We start from the raw sequence: 15,426 nt of genomic DNA, 5'->3' as shown, positions 1-15,426 counted from the left end.
AATCCCGGCGAGGTCTGCGTGGTCTCAGTGCACATGCGCGCGTAGCCAGTGGGGGGGGGGGGGGGGGGGGGGGGGGGGGGGGGGGGGGGGAGGAGCAGTACACTTCCTTCCCAGGGTGCACTGCAACCGCGGAGGTCCACAGCATGCTGGGAATTGTAGTTCTGTAGGACCAAGCTCTACATTGTAGCAGCTTGTAGCAACAGGCTAGGAACTTCTTTCTTGGGAAAGGTGAGAGAAAGCGAGAGGAGGGAGGTAAGAAGGAGAGACAGAGACAGAAAGATTAAAGGCGCACACTTTTAATCCCAGCATTTAGGAAGCAGAGGCAGGTTGATCTCTGTAAATTCGAGGTCAGCCTGGCATACAAAGCGAGTTCCAGAGCTAAGCAGAGGGGCCTGCCTCAAGACAAAACAGAAAGGTTCTTATTTGAGGAGGATTATTGTGTGGCTCTCACTTCCCAGATTGATTTTAGGTGACTTTTCAACATGGATTTTAGGTGACTTTTCAACATGGATTTATTTATTTTGGTTTTACACGACATGGTCTTTCACTATATAGCCTCCGCTGGCCTGGAACTTGCTATGTACACCTGGCTGGCCTCAAAGTCACGATGATGTGTCTGCCTCTGATTCCAGGATATTGGGATTAAAGGCGTGTGCCACCACACCCAGCTTCAACGTTTAAATTCAAAGTCAATTTACTCATATTTCAAAAGATGTGAACGGCCGGGCGATGGTGGCACACGCCTTTAATCCTAGCACTCGGGAGGCAGAGGCAGGCAGATCTCTGTGAGTTCGAGACCAGCCTGGTCTACAAGAGCTAGTTCCAGGACAGGCTCCAAAGCCACAGAGAAACCCTGTCTCGAAAAAAAAAAAAAAAAGATATGAACGTTCTTTTAAAATATTATTATAAGTAATATAAGAACATGAGTAATTAGCAACTAAGTCTAAGGTCCTAAGGCTCTGCAGGCCACCCATTATAGATGCTTTCATACCAGAACTGCCCATTAAGAAAAAGATTTATCAGGGCCCAACAATAAAATTGTTCCAGCTTCACACGATTCATTCTCTTGCCTAATCATGCTGTTAATCAGTCTTCTAAATACAAGTTAAAAACTGGATCTATATGTTTAGAAGGTAAATGAATTTTAAAAATATTTTACTTGCACTCAGGAGCCAATGATATAGAAAGTGGTATAGAAAGAGGAGTAGGGAGGAAGTAACTACACATGAGAAATGAAAGCCTCCATTTAAAAACAAATCTAGCACCAAAGATGAATAAATTAATTGAAAAGTAACATTTAATATAATTGCATTTTCAAGACAGGGTTTCTCTGTAGCTTTGGAGCCTGTCCTGGAACTTGCTCTTTTAGACCAGGCTGACCTCGAACTCACAGAGATCTGCCTGCCTCTACCTCCCGAGGGCTGGGATTAAAGGCCTGCGCTACCACCGCCCGACGAAGGCTATAAAACTTACGTTACGTATTTTTTTGTCCTTGATGAAAATAATATGATTAAATGTAGAACTATACTAACTTGATGATATTAGATATGATAATAAGTATTATAAAAGTAAATGGAGAAGCCTTTACATAAAATTAACAGAACGTTTTCCTCAATACATATACATATTTTCAGTCCGATTAAAATAAAAATTAACTACGCTTTTCTACAGTAACTTAAAGAAGAGTGCTGACATATGTTTAGTGAAACTGCTTTAGACAAGTGTTTCTCAACCTGTGGGCCACAATCTTTTTAGGGGATCAAATAACCTTTTCACAGGGGTCCCTAAGACCGTCGGAAATCACTGATGTAAACATATATTTACATTATGATTTATACAGTGGCAAAATTAGTTATGAAATAGCACCGAAAATTATTTTATGGTTGGGGGGTTGCCACAACATGAAGAACTGTATTAAAGGGTTGCAGCAACCAGAAGGTTGAAAACCATTGACTTAGACTATGTTTTAAACAAATTTGAATGAAATTTTCTGTATACAAACTGATGCCTTATAATGTAAGCCCTTAGAACATGACCCACTGAAATGCGTTCAACTAGTTTTAAGAATCAAGCATAATAGCATGTAGCATGTGTTGGAATGAGTCTGAACTTGGAGCCCCTCTCAACTGTGCTTTTCACACATGGGGATGTTGGTCTGGGTTCCTTTCCTGAAAGTTTCTTCTTCCGAGAACTGTTTAAGCATTGAAAGCACAGGAATGGTTTCAATAAACACCACAAAGTCATCTGAGGTCAACTTAGAAGGTTAGAAACTCAAAGTTGTTATCAGATAGATGGCATCCACATGGCCTGTGTAATTTGGCCTGTGTAATTTCAACTAAGTTTTAGTGAGCCCGTTACTCATTTATCGTAAAATATTAAATCAATAATTTGGAAGGTTATATGCTGCTCACCATAGTGGCCTACAGTCCCAGTACTTGATAGGTTGAGCCAGGAGAAACACCTCATGTTTGAGGCCAACCAGGTCTACACAGTGATTTCCAGGCCAGCCTGAGCAACGCAGTGAGATCCTGTTTCAAAAACCAAACAAGCACCCAAAGGAAATTTATATCAAAGAAACCATGTTATAAAATTAACGATATGAAATTTGAGAAGATATTTGCAACGCACTGATTTGGCTAATATTCTTGGCTTGGAATGAATAAAAGGATATAGATCACCCAATAAAAAGTTATTAATAGGCAACCTAACTGGGCCAACGTGCCCATATATAGTCAAATACTTCCTGAGATGTTTCTGTGATCCTTAGGTGAAGTTTACCTGTATAGTAGTGAGCAGGCTTTACACAATAAGTTGAAGACTGGATAGAACAATGATGCTGACCATTCCCTCGCAAGAAAGAATTCTGCAGCAATAAGCCCTTGAACTCGAGCTTTAACTTCATTTGTTTTTCTCAGGGGCAGCCAGCCATCTCCCCATGACCATTTTAGACTCTTACAATTCTTTCTGTATGTAAATACATATTTATTAATCAGAAGAATCCACACGAAGGGCTGTTTTATGTAGGACTCTCAACTTCATTACTACAGGGACAGTGTACAGATGTCACAATGAAAAATCACTTCTGGCTGGACAGTGGTGGCACATGCCTTAAATCCCAGCACTCAGGAGGCAGAGGCAGGCGAGAGGCAGAACTCTGTGAGTTTGAGGCCAGCCTGGTCTACAGATTTCCGGACAGCCAGGGCTGTTGCACAGAGAAACGCTGTCTAAATAGATAAACAAACAAACAGATAAATAAATCACCGCATCACCACCAGAAAGAAATCATAACAAAATTAATACAGCTAGAAGAAAGATGATTTTCAAATGCTTCTAGCGGAAATGGACAAAATTGCCAGCATTTTGGAAAACAATCTATCAACATAAAGCGTGCACATCTGCCACACTAACCCCCAGGAAAACAACAAAAAGAAGCAAGAACATCAAAGAAGAAATTGTTTTCAACTATCGGCCCAATTTATATTGTACATGGGTAAGGCCCTAGAATTTGTGCCCCCAACAACAAATAACTATTTATCTAAGATGTCAATAGTCCCAAGATTGAGAAACACTGGCTGGTATCTCTATGATTTGGGGTTTGTCTGATTCCATCACTAAGAGACAGGAAATGCTTTGGTCTGGAACGAGCATGCCACGCAGTCAAGTCAGTCCATTCTTCTTTCTGTGGAGGACGAACTTATCAAAACCAAGTCCAGGAAACTGCTCATTATTCTGCTAGGTTTCGTCCCAAAAGCCTATTACTTCTTCTTTGACAATTTCCTGTATTTCCCCTGTGTCTCCAACAGACCCAACCCCGGCTTCCCCATCTCGCTCCCCTTGGACATCCCTCCTTGCCCCTCTCTCACCTTCATGTCCTTACATTTTGTTGTAATCCACCGAGTCTAAGTAGTGCTTCCTGCTAGAACCTCATTGGCCTCCCCTGCACGAGCACTGTGCACGAAACCCTAGCTGCAGCAATTTCATTAGGGGAAGAGACACGACCTATCTGCAGACAGTGCTTCACAGCAGTTGAGCTGACCTTCCAGCTCTGATGCTCTTTCTGCTCCTATTCTGTGACATTCCCTGGCCTCTGAGGAGTGGGTTGGTGTAGCTGTCCCATTAGGGTTGAGCATTCGACAGTCACGTATCCTCACCACGTCCACTGTGACACACCACTCAGGGGCTCTCTCTGGCCAAGTGAGAGAGCACTAATCTATGCATAGCCGTAGTATTTAGAAGGCAGTTTGACAACATGTCCGTTTATCTTCTGGGTTTCTTGATGGGCAACCCTGCTCTGTTTCCTTCATCTTTGCCTCCATCATCTGGGACTCAGTACCCTGTTTACCCAGTAAGACTTGTAAGGACAGGGGATGTTTGGTGGCTAAAATATCCAGCACTTCTTGAATATTAGTCTCTTTGGGCTCTAGACCAACAGAACATTTATATGTCGCTGGGAACTTACCCTTCTTTTGCCTACTTCTTTCAGTTTGACCTTTCTCTTCATGCTTTCTCTTATTGGTAAGCAACAGCTTTGATTTAATTGGCAGTTATTCCTCCTCCCTAAAGGAGAGCTCAAACTCATTTCTTAGTATTAGGTTGGAGCATAGCAGCAGAGGGTTTCTAAAGGCCTGCACGAATATTCAAGATTTAATCAGTGGCACATGAGACATAGTGATATCGCTGAGAATTATTTTACACAAAGAGAACAAACTACAGAATTGTATTTCTATACACAACACAGGAGGAATATTTGAACATCTGAGAAAGCAGATCGTTTGTCAATTGTTAAATTTATATGCATCCCCCATCCATGATGGTGCTAATTCCAGATGGTTGGGAATGAAATAAAATTTTTACAGAAAGTGTTTTAAATACTTAATGGATATATATTGAAGTAAGCCACTTTATGGTATTAGTAAACATTGTAACCTCATTATTGCAAATTCTCCATTTAAAAAAATCTAGCTGCCCAAGGCCCATTGGGAGAAGTGATAACTCAAACTTTTCATAATTATACTTTATGAGCACATGGTGATTATAACCTGCTTTTCTTTGCTAGTCCCTTTATTGATCTGATAAGTCTCCAGATTGTTCCCTAGAAACGCACATTCAATTGAGAACACATAAGAGCACCCTTCCCAGAAGCCCCAGCAAATCAATGTCAAGTTTATGCGTCCAAAGCATCATGGGAGGAGTGTCTTGAGATCCTGGGTCCATGATCAGTGAGTACTCTGATATCAGAGCTCCCTGGGATAAATTGGGACACTTATTTATGTTAATAAATAAGATTAGATTTGTGATTCCTTTAATATTTTTATATGATTATTTTTAGGGATAAATAATAAAATGGTTGATCCTTTTTTTGTAACCACAAAATGTAGCCTGCCAGCAAAAACTGGCTAAGAAAAATATATTGCTTGCTTGCACTTGATAACCTATAACAAGTTGATTAGACATGAATGTATGTGGGTCTTTGGGAATCGTTTGTTTTCACCTGTAATACATAAAACATTTAGTCATGTAAGGGAAATGAGAAACATGCGGTTTTTTTCCTTGTATTCTTCACAATCATTCACTTGAAAAATGGGATGTAATCACATTGTAAATTGTGTATATAAGCTGTCAGGGTGAAAATAAAGTGAAGTGGAAGGAAGACATCAAAAAAGATGTAAAAAAGAAACAGCAGAAAAGAGAAAAAAAGATGAGAAACCCTGACATGTTGAAGATGTATGTGTGTGTTCACACATTTATGTGCGTGCGTGTGTGTGTTCCACTTTTTCAATGGCTTCAGAGAACTAAGTTTTGCCCTCCTGCCAGCCCCAGGGAATTAAGTCCTGCTCCCTCAGAGAAAAAAGTCAATTGAATAATCAGCCCCTGACTCTACATCTTCTCTTCAGTTCTTGACCCGTTGAGAGCCTGTTCTCATCCGCAGCAAATTGCTATTTGAAACCCCAGTGTTTAAATAGGACCACACTTCTCTTGGCCCCTCCTCATGACCAAAATCCTTTTTTGGAGAAATGAAATGAGGTTAAAAAAATAGTTAACACTTTGGTCAACTGGAGTGCAGTGATTCCATCTTAGGATGTACAAATGCTAACTTCTTAAGAGTGCTGATGAAAAAAGAACATACATGTTTATTTTCTTCTCTAGCTCATTTATACCTGGAAGTATTTGTTGAATAAATGGATTGCCTACTGTGTCTTGGCCAGCTTCAGGCACAAGTCTACAGTACCAAAAGGTATAGCATAGGCAGGCTTCTGATCTCATAGTGTGTGTATCCTAAAGGAACACTGTGAGCTCTGACCTGAAACAATGCTATTATAAATTTTGAAAAGCAAAATCCAATAAAAGGTAATATTGTAAAAAGAAAAACCTCACAACTGGGTAGATCGCATCATTATCTATGTTTATAACATGTTTGTGGACTAAGAATGGTAAGTTATTGATCTTTAATTCAACAGATATTCAATGAGATGATTTTTATGATCTTGATTTAATGGGAGCATACAATGGCTGAGATTGTATGGGGGTTTGAAATGAATGAAACAGAGGCAATATGATGGTTAGAACAAATCCCTTTAAGGTCAAGATCCACCTGTGTAGACCCTAGTTTAAAAGGAATCAAAACCACTATGTTCAGTTAAGAAGTCTACCTGTGACAGGAATGCTAGCCTGTGGGTGGAAGGATCCCGATATTCTCTTTATCACCACTAGAGGGAGCTCTTATGTGTTGTAAGGAGAACTTAAAATAACTGGTGTTTCAAGATCACCACTCCTAACTCTGTGGTTTCTCACCCTGCACTGAGCATAGGGTTTACACTTAGACTTAGAAATAGCGACAAGTGCCTCCTCTCTCTCGAGCACTTTCTTTCCTTGAGTAACCAGTTACTGCCTGTTGTCCGTCCATTCCCTCACTTGATTTTCTCACCGGGCAGTCTGTTCAGTCAGGGCATTTCCCCCTGGATCTTAAGCAACATCTCCATTTGGGATGCAATTATAAAATGCATTCTGTCGAGGTCTGTGAAGAATTTTGCTTGGATTTTGATAGGCATTGAATTGAATCTGTAGATTTTTTAATGGCATTCAATTTCATATAGAAAAGCAAAAAACCCAGGATAGCCAAAACAATCCTGTACAATAAAAGAACTTCTGGAGGCATCATAATCCCTGACTTCAAACTCTACTACAGAGCTACAGTACTGAAACAGCCTGGTATTGGCATAAGAACAGACAGGAGGACCAAAGGAACTGAATCGAAGACCTGGATACTAATCCAAACATCTACGAACACCTGATTTTTGACAAAGAAGCAAAAAAAAAAAAGGAAAAAAGAAAGCATATTCAACAAATGGTGCTTGCATAACTGGATATCAATATGTAGAAGAATGAAAACAGATCCATATCTATCACCATGCACAAAACTCAAGTCCAAATAGATCAAAGACCTCAACATAAAATCAAACACGCTTCAGTGTGCTTCTACTTCTTCCAAAGAGTAGAGAAAGAAAGCAGCCAATGGCATTCATCCTGATCTGCTGAGATGAGCTACTTGATTTCTTAGGTTTTAGTTTTCCCACATACAGCAAGCAGGACTTGAAGTGAATGGGCAGGTTCTTCGCAAGGCCAAGGCAATGAAATCCGATTCAAAGGTCACGTATTCCTTTTGCAACCACACAGCTGACAAAAACACTTTATGGGTAGTAATTACATATTTTGGCTCTGGGTTTCAGAGGTCTCAGCAACTCAGGGGGGCAAAGGAATGGCAGAGCAGAGCCATGGGTCTCACGGTAGAGAGAAAGTGGAGCAAGGGAAACCCAGGAAAAGGTGAGCATTAGACATAGCACCCGCTAAGACACACGCTGGCAACTTCCGGCTAGGATCCACCTGTTAAAAAGGTGCCCATACTTTCAGTACACACTTTCTACAAATTATAGGGTGACCTCTTTTTTTCATTATAGAAATATGTTTAACTGTGTTGCTAATGAATGCAACATAAAAAGCATCAGAGGGGAGCTGGAGAGATTACTCAGGGGTTAAGAGCACTGGCTGCTCTCCCAGAGGTCCTGAGTTTAATTTCCAGATCCCACATGGAGGCTCACAATCATCTAAAGTGGAATCTGATGACTTATTATGGCATAAAGTCACACATGCAGACAAAGCACGCATATACATAAAATAAATAAATCTAAAACAAAACAAAATGAAAAAAGACTCCAATGTCCAGCACATGAGCCTATGGGAGACATTTTGTACTTAAATCTGAATACTCCTCTTGGCAGATTCAGGGTCTTCCATGTAAGAACAGATCTAGGTCTTTTGGACAATCAACAGAGACAGCAGTTGTCTGATTGTGCCCACAGCGCCAACAACGACAATCAACACTGGGATCCTAAGGTCCTCACCATGCCGGAAAAACCCTGAGAAGGCATGTGACATCCACCCCCCCAAAGCCAAGCCCCGTTTTCCTATTCCTCCATCACCACGGCTGGTACTGCCCTTCCAGTTCATCCCGAGCTGCCTCTGTCGTCAAGGTGCTACCTCAGAAGACTGTCCCCTTCATCGTCCCCTGTACTACCTCACATGCCCACACATATGGAAGCATCCTGCTGGTTCCTGTAACTTGCAGGGTGAATCCCAGCAGCTGACTCTGCCAGTGCCCCTCCATGGCTCTACTCTGTTGCTAACACTGGAAGAAGATGCTGGAAATGCTTCCCAGTCTCTCTCTCTCTCTCTCTCTCTCTCTCTCTCTCTCTCTCTCTCTCTCGGAAGGGTAGTTGTGCAATCTACTTCTCACCAAGAAGCTATGATCAAAGCTTCTGCTCTCTGCTGTGTTTCCCTGAGCCTTCCTTCCCTGAGTCGTCCTGTTTAGAATACGCCTGTGAAGCCTGGAACTCTACCAGATATCATGAAACCATGAAGCTGAAAGTTGTGTCAGAAACAGACACAGCAAGAACAGACAAAGTGAGATTTTTTTTTTTTTTTGACAGGGTTTCTCTGTGTTGTTGCCCTGGCTGTCCCAGAACTCACTCTGTAGACCAGACTGGCCTCAAACTCCAATATCCACCTGCCTCTGCCGTGATTAAAGGTGTGTGCCACCACAGTTGGGCTGACGTATTTAAAAAAACTGTTTCAGGCTTGCAGGACCTATATCAAACCTGCCACATTTATTTTATTTTATTTTATTTAGAGATTGTTTATCAGAGATTAATATACCCTGTACTATTAATAATAAAAATAGTAATAATAATAATTCCCATTTATTAAAAGGTATTTGGGGGATTTTTGTTTGGGTTTTTGTTTTGTTTTGTTTTGGGTTTTGACACAGGGTTTCTCTGTGTACCTCTGACTGTCCTGGAACTCGTTTTGTAGACCAGACTGGCCTCAAATTCACTGAGATCCACCTGCCTCTGCCTCCCGAGTGCTGGGATTAAACAGACACGCACCACCATGGCCTGACTCTATACCACCACTGCCTGACTTTATAGAAAGGTCATAATCAAAATTTCCAGCTGACAACAATTGGTCAGAAGATGCTTATACTTGTTTGTGTGGTGTGAAGCCATCTTAGCAGCACTCATTGGAATAGACTGACCAAAATAAATAAATAAATAAATCTGCCAGCACCATCCCCTCTCCACAGGAAGATGAAGAAAGTACTTTTTATTTTGAGAAATCTGCCACTTGAAATGGTGAAGACATGGACATAGCTTTAATGGTGACCAGTTATGTCTCATTCAGAGACAGTCTGAAACTGAGATGATGTGATTTGTTTGCTTTTTTGTTTTTTTGACAAGATTTCTCTGTGTAACAGTTCTGCCTGTCCTGGAACTCGCTTGGTAGACAAGGCTGACCTCGAACTCGCTGAGATCCACTTGCCTCTGTCTCCTGGGATTAAAGGTGTGCACTACCACTGCTGGGCTATATGACTTGATTCTTAAAGGTGTAAAGTTAGAGGCTGGGGAGAGGTCAAAGGGTAAGGCACACAGGAAAGAGAGGAATTTGGATTCCCAGTAGTGCTTAGGAATGGCTGCCTGTTTGCAATGACAGTTCATAGGAGACAGAGATCCTCAAGCAAGCGGGCTGGTGAAGCTGGCAGCACTGGCAAGCTCTGGATTCAGAGAAAGACTAACTCAACAGGGAAGATGGAGAGCAACTGAGAAAGATACTGGACTCTGCCACCCTCCAGCCTCCACATACACACGCATGCATGGCCGCCCACATGCAAACACATATACATGTATGCACACATACCATATACACATATGAAAAAAGTGTAAGGCTGATTATAATTGCCTACCAGGGAACATATTTCCTACTTTGGAGAAATAAAAGCTCTCAGATATGTAGATATGTGTATTATCTGTGAGACTCTTTGCCTCATATAAAACCAAGGCTCTAAAGGGCAAATGCCCAGCTGAAGTCTTTGCTGAATGTGAACCTTTAAGGAGGCTCCGTTTCCTCATGTATGTCTTTGCTTTAGATTATTATTATTAAAACAAAGTAATCCAGGCAGGGTCACTTTATAAAGAAAATAATTTCTGTTTGGATGTTCAAGTTCAAGGTGATGGCTTCCTCGAGGGCAGAATCCCTGAGGTGACACTGGATGTCACATTTCTATAAGGTTTCTTTCCACTTTCTTATAAAGCCATCAGCTTCCAGTCATGGGGCTGCCATCTTAATGACTATCTAGATTTAACCACTTTTCAAAACCCTACTTCTAAAGAACATAGTTGAATTAAAGCCTCCACCTTCTTAATACCAAGTGGAAGAGCAATTTTTTGTTGTCGTTTTGGTTTTTTCGAGACAGAGTTTCTCTGTGTAACAGCCCTACCTGTCCTGGAACTAGCTCTGTAGACCAGGCTAGCCTTGAACTCACAGAGATCCGCCTGCCTCTGCCTCCCAAGTGCTGGGATTAAGGGTGCAGTGCACACCGCCACCACAGGGCTAGAAGAATTGTGTTAAGTCCCTAGCACCTCTGTGCACCCACCCACACAGGGTCTTGTTTTGTTTACAGTATTATTCGCCTTATGATAAATAAAAATAAAACTCAAATTGCCCAAGTTTACTTATTTTCTAGTTTTGTTCGAGGCAGTTAGCAGTGGTGTTAGAATTAAATTGAAGCCATTGAATTGTTTATTAAAATTAATATTTCTCTAGCAAAGAGATTAATAGCCAGAGAGAAATAAATTTTTACCCAGTTTCGAGAAGCTAATTTTGTGTTTCTGATAATTCCATAAATAGAACCTGGGTTTTAACACTATATTGACACTCTACCAATATGTTCATCTTCCCACAACCAAAAGTGTTCTTTGTAAACAGGCAACACTTGGAACTTTTAGACTATAATTGACCACAATTAACACATAAAGAAAAGTAACTATGGTTACAGAGGAAAATGCAAATTGCTAGGCAATGTGAACCCAATAGGTGTCCCTAATTGCCGTAGGCATTCTGGAATCTTACCAGAAACTGGCAAAAGGAAACAATAGGGAATGATTTCAAATATTGTCATTACAAAACAGGTGGAACACAGAAACCCCCAAAGACACAGAATAGCAGCCTCCCACACTTCAGGTGAGCTAAATCCGTTTGATGTCTTGCCAGTTTCTTTGGTTCCCCACTTTTTGTACTTATCTGTTTTTAGTGCTCCATTCTTCATTCTTTGTTTATTCTTCCACTAGTCCCTACACGCCCTACGCACACTTATTTCACAGTCTTTTCCAGATTATCCTATCCTGCAAGTCCTCACGGCACATTAACCTTACTGACTCTTCTCTAGAGAATGCTCACGCACCCCTTGGGCTGAGAAGATTCTATACTAGGCTGCCTAGCTGGTAATGGGCCTCATTTACAGACTTAGTTTTGATTACGGCTTGAATACAGAGACTCAAACTAAGTAACGTTTCGTGTAGCTCTTTGTATTTCTGCTGGCAAACAGCTCAGACAAGTGGGCAAGCAAGCAGATTCTCTACCATGTACTTATTAAAACTCACATCCAGTTCCTTAGATTTGCATCTAAGTCTTGGCTCCTTGGTAAAAAAGGATTTAAACAAAGTTTCTTCACAGATAAATGTGTTGGAAAGGTTATTTATATTGCAAGAACAGACTACATGAATGATATATCATAAAAGATGTTATCTTATGGAGATATCTGAAGCATAAATCTTCAGTCATGAGAGAGAAACTAGTTAAATGAGTAAGAGACACTTCTAGTGTGCCATTATCCTACACAAGAATAAATAGATTTGACTGAATATCATCTGTAAATAAAAGATACAATTTCTTTCTAGCCTTCAGTAAAGTATTTTTCTAATTAAATAAAACCAATAGGTACTTTAAAAAATCCTAACATTCTTTAATTGCCTATTTAATGTTAAAACTTCCAAAAATGCTGATCTGATTTTGTTATTTGAAACTCTTTTTTGTTTTATTTTTTTATAATGAAAAATTTTATTGCCCATGTGATGGTAAGTGTGGGGACTGATAATAAGTTCAACATAGCTTTTACTCAAAGAGCATCATGACTAGAGCCATGAGCTTGTGAAAATGGTTATCATAGTCTTTGGTAAATGCTACAATGATCATACATGATTAGGTTAAGAATGCTGGCTATGGAAACAAGATGTCCTGAGTTTGAACACTCAGCATCTCTGCAAAATTTAGGCATGACTGCCTGGATCCCCAGTGTTGCTGGGTGAAGACAAGTTCTGGGACAGCCAATTTAGTTGAAATGCTGAGTTCTGGGTTTAGTAAGAGACCCCGGATTAAAAAATTAAGATAGAAGCAATACAGGAAGGCATTGAGCATCCTTCTCTGGCCTCTGCATGTGTTTGTATGGACATGCATATTTGCATACAATACATACACAAAAATAAGATAAAAATAAAAAGCAATAGAATCTTACGCCTGGAGGCACGAAAGATCCATGGAAGTCCTGACTTAATGTGAGCTTTAAGCTATTTTTACACAGGCCAGCTATTGTATGAGGAACTACGAAAGCACGCTGCCATTAGGCACGAACTATAAAAGGGAAGGGTGGCAGGAGAAAGATCCTAGAAGGGAACAGAAAACTGATGGGCCAGTTTATGTTTAGACAACATGGCACCGATATGGATATCTTGCACGGGCCAAAGTAGGTAATGCTGGCTAGCCAGAGTCAGGACAAAATGGCCGAGACTGTATATACAGGGAACCAAGGGCAATTAGTGTTGTAATCCATGTCGTAAGATTTCTCAGACTAGTTGTAGCCATATGTTGATTTTATATGATTCTTTATAAATATGACCTTTATAAATATGATGGGTGTCTTTACTAGTCTTCCTCCATATGTCAATCCATAGGCTTGTATGCCTACACCCATGCAGCCTATGTGCTGGTCTACTTGTGTGCATGTGTCCACGTGTGTGTAGCCTGCATGTTCTAGCATAGGCCTGGTTGACCACTTCACCTACCTGTCTAGTGGCCTGTGTGCAGGCAAGTAGAACATGTCTTATTTATCCATGGCTCCTCAAACTCTTTTTCCCAGCTTGCTGTGACCCTCCTTTCTTGGCATGGAAGCTTGAACCTCACAACTCCCTCAGTACTTGGGAAACTTGCAGCCCATGAGAAAAAGTTAAACTTATTCTAGAGAGGGAGAAAGCCAATGAAGTTTTAATTGAAGGAGCAATGTGGTCAGGTTTTACTCTATAAAGATGGGGCATGTGAAGGGCTGAATCTAAAGACAGGGATGCCCCTGAGAAGGTCATTGCTGGGTGCTTAAGAAGCATGTTTTCAGATCTCCTAAACAGGTTAGCACTAGAGATGAAGGTAGAGGTGATACGGGTGAGAAATATTTAGGAGGTAAAACTGTGAAGACTTGGCAAGTGACAGGATTTAGTCAAGATGATGAGCTGGGAAGAGAAGTCTCAGGCAACTCTTCAGTAAGGAGGATGTAGGAGCCACTAACAGAGATTAGTAAGACCAGAGAAGCAGGTATGTGGATCCGAAAGAGAGTAAGCACCGAGAGCAATCCAGATAAATCTGGTGCTTGGGGGAGATGCAGAGCTATAGAAGGATAATTTGCATCATTAGGATAAAACCACAAAAAGAACTTGAGTGTATCTAAGGAGAACATGCAGGGAAGGGACTGGGAACTCAGCTGTGGAGACCACGGGCACAAATGGTTGATGAGATGAAGGGGGACTGTCACAATGGATGAAGAGCTCAATGAGCTGCAAGTGCAGAATTTTAGTGAGAAAACGCATGGAGGATGTGTACGCGTTGGCGGTGGCTGTTTCATTGCTCGTCTCATTTAGAAACTTCAACGATAACTCCATCCACTATCTTCACTTCTCCCAAGAATGTCTGGTGGAAAATGGGGACTCTTGTCTAAATGTGCAGGTATTGAAAGAGAGCAAAGAAACTTTGAAATTCCTGGATACAGATAAGGGTCTCCTTCGGCAGTCTGTTTTTCCCATCAGGCAGCAGGATGCCACCATTATTGCTAATAGTTATTGTTAATGGAAGAGTTAAGAGGCTTTTTTTTTTTGGAGAGAAAGATATCCTTTTACCCCTAAAGTTACCAACGAACATTCCTGGCTATTACACAAATTGAGAACCAGGAGGCAAATTTTAATTAAAAATATTTATAGACTGGGGAGAGCAGCTGCCAGTTTCTCTTACGGCTCCCGAATGTATTCTGCAGCTGGCCATCGCTCCCCCATTCCAATCAGCTTAACCAACCGACAATAACAGCTGTTGATTAGGCAGGGGACATTCTTATTAGTGCCCATGTGGTATGTAGTCCATACTGTTAACAAAATCTTAGAGTGATGTTTAAGAGACCTACACCGTGACTTGATAAATTATTCTTGGATGCCTTTTTTATTTCCTTAAAGTGTCTCCGTTTTCTATGCTAACATACTCATTTTAAGCACAACATTAAACCTAACAAGGAAGAGGGTGAGAGGAAAGGGAAGCGGGGAGAGCTAAAAGAATGACTTTTGAAAGGACCCTGTTCTTAAACACACGGGAACCTTAACCACATCTTTGTCACGAGTGTAGAACGTCACGGAGTCAGCTCAAATTGCCCCTTCTTGTTTGTTTGTCTTGTTGATCGGACAAAAATAAAAATGAGGTACGAAGAAATATTAGGAAGTGAGAACAAATCCAAACAGAATTCGCGATCCTGTTGATAGGGTCAAAAAAAAAAAAATTAAAGCCCCAGGACACCTAAAACTTAAAACTTAAATCTTAACAGATCAAATATCCAGAAGTACCCAGAAACCGACAGGCCCATCAGTTTTCTATGTTTTCAGAATTCCTTTGGTATAATTGTTTATAAAACCACTATATATTTCTATATTTCACTTATTACAAATTTTAATTTGGGGGCTTGGACTGTTTTATGTCAATGTGGCACAAGCTAAGGTCATTAGAGAGGAGGGAGCT

At 40.8% G+C, this 15,426-nt stretch overlaps 1 long non-coding RNA gene across 1 annotated transcript in view; it reads right to left on the bottom strand.

Annotated features, from left to right (window-relative positions):
* Positions 1-106: 106 nt before the first annotated feature.
* LOC126497499 (uncharacterized) overlaps positions 107-15,426 on the bottom strand; it is a 202,967-nt gene continuing 187,647 nt past the window's right edge. Inside the window, exon 3 of the long non-coding RNA XR_007590630.1 lies at positions 107-218. This is a non-coding gene — a long non-coding RNA (uncharacterized lncRNA). The remainder of the gene's footprint in view (positions 219-15,426) is intronic.

Source organism: Alexandromys fortis, unplaced genomic scaffold (genome assembly GCF_014885135.2).
Source record: "Alexandromys fortis isolate MF-2015 unplaced genomic scaffold, M_Fortis_MF-2015_v1.1 scaffold_24, whole genome shotgun sequence".
NCBI classification, from domain to species: Eukaryota; Metazoa; Chordata; class Mammalia; order Rodentia; family Cricetidae; genus Alexandromys; species Alexandromys fortis.
Note: the sequence above shows the minus strand (reverse complement) of the source record. Positions and strands in the feature narration are given on the sequence as shown.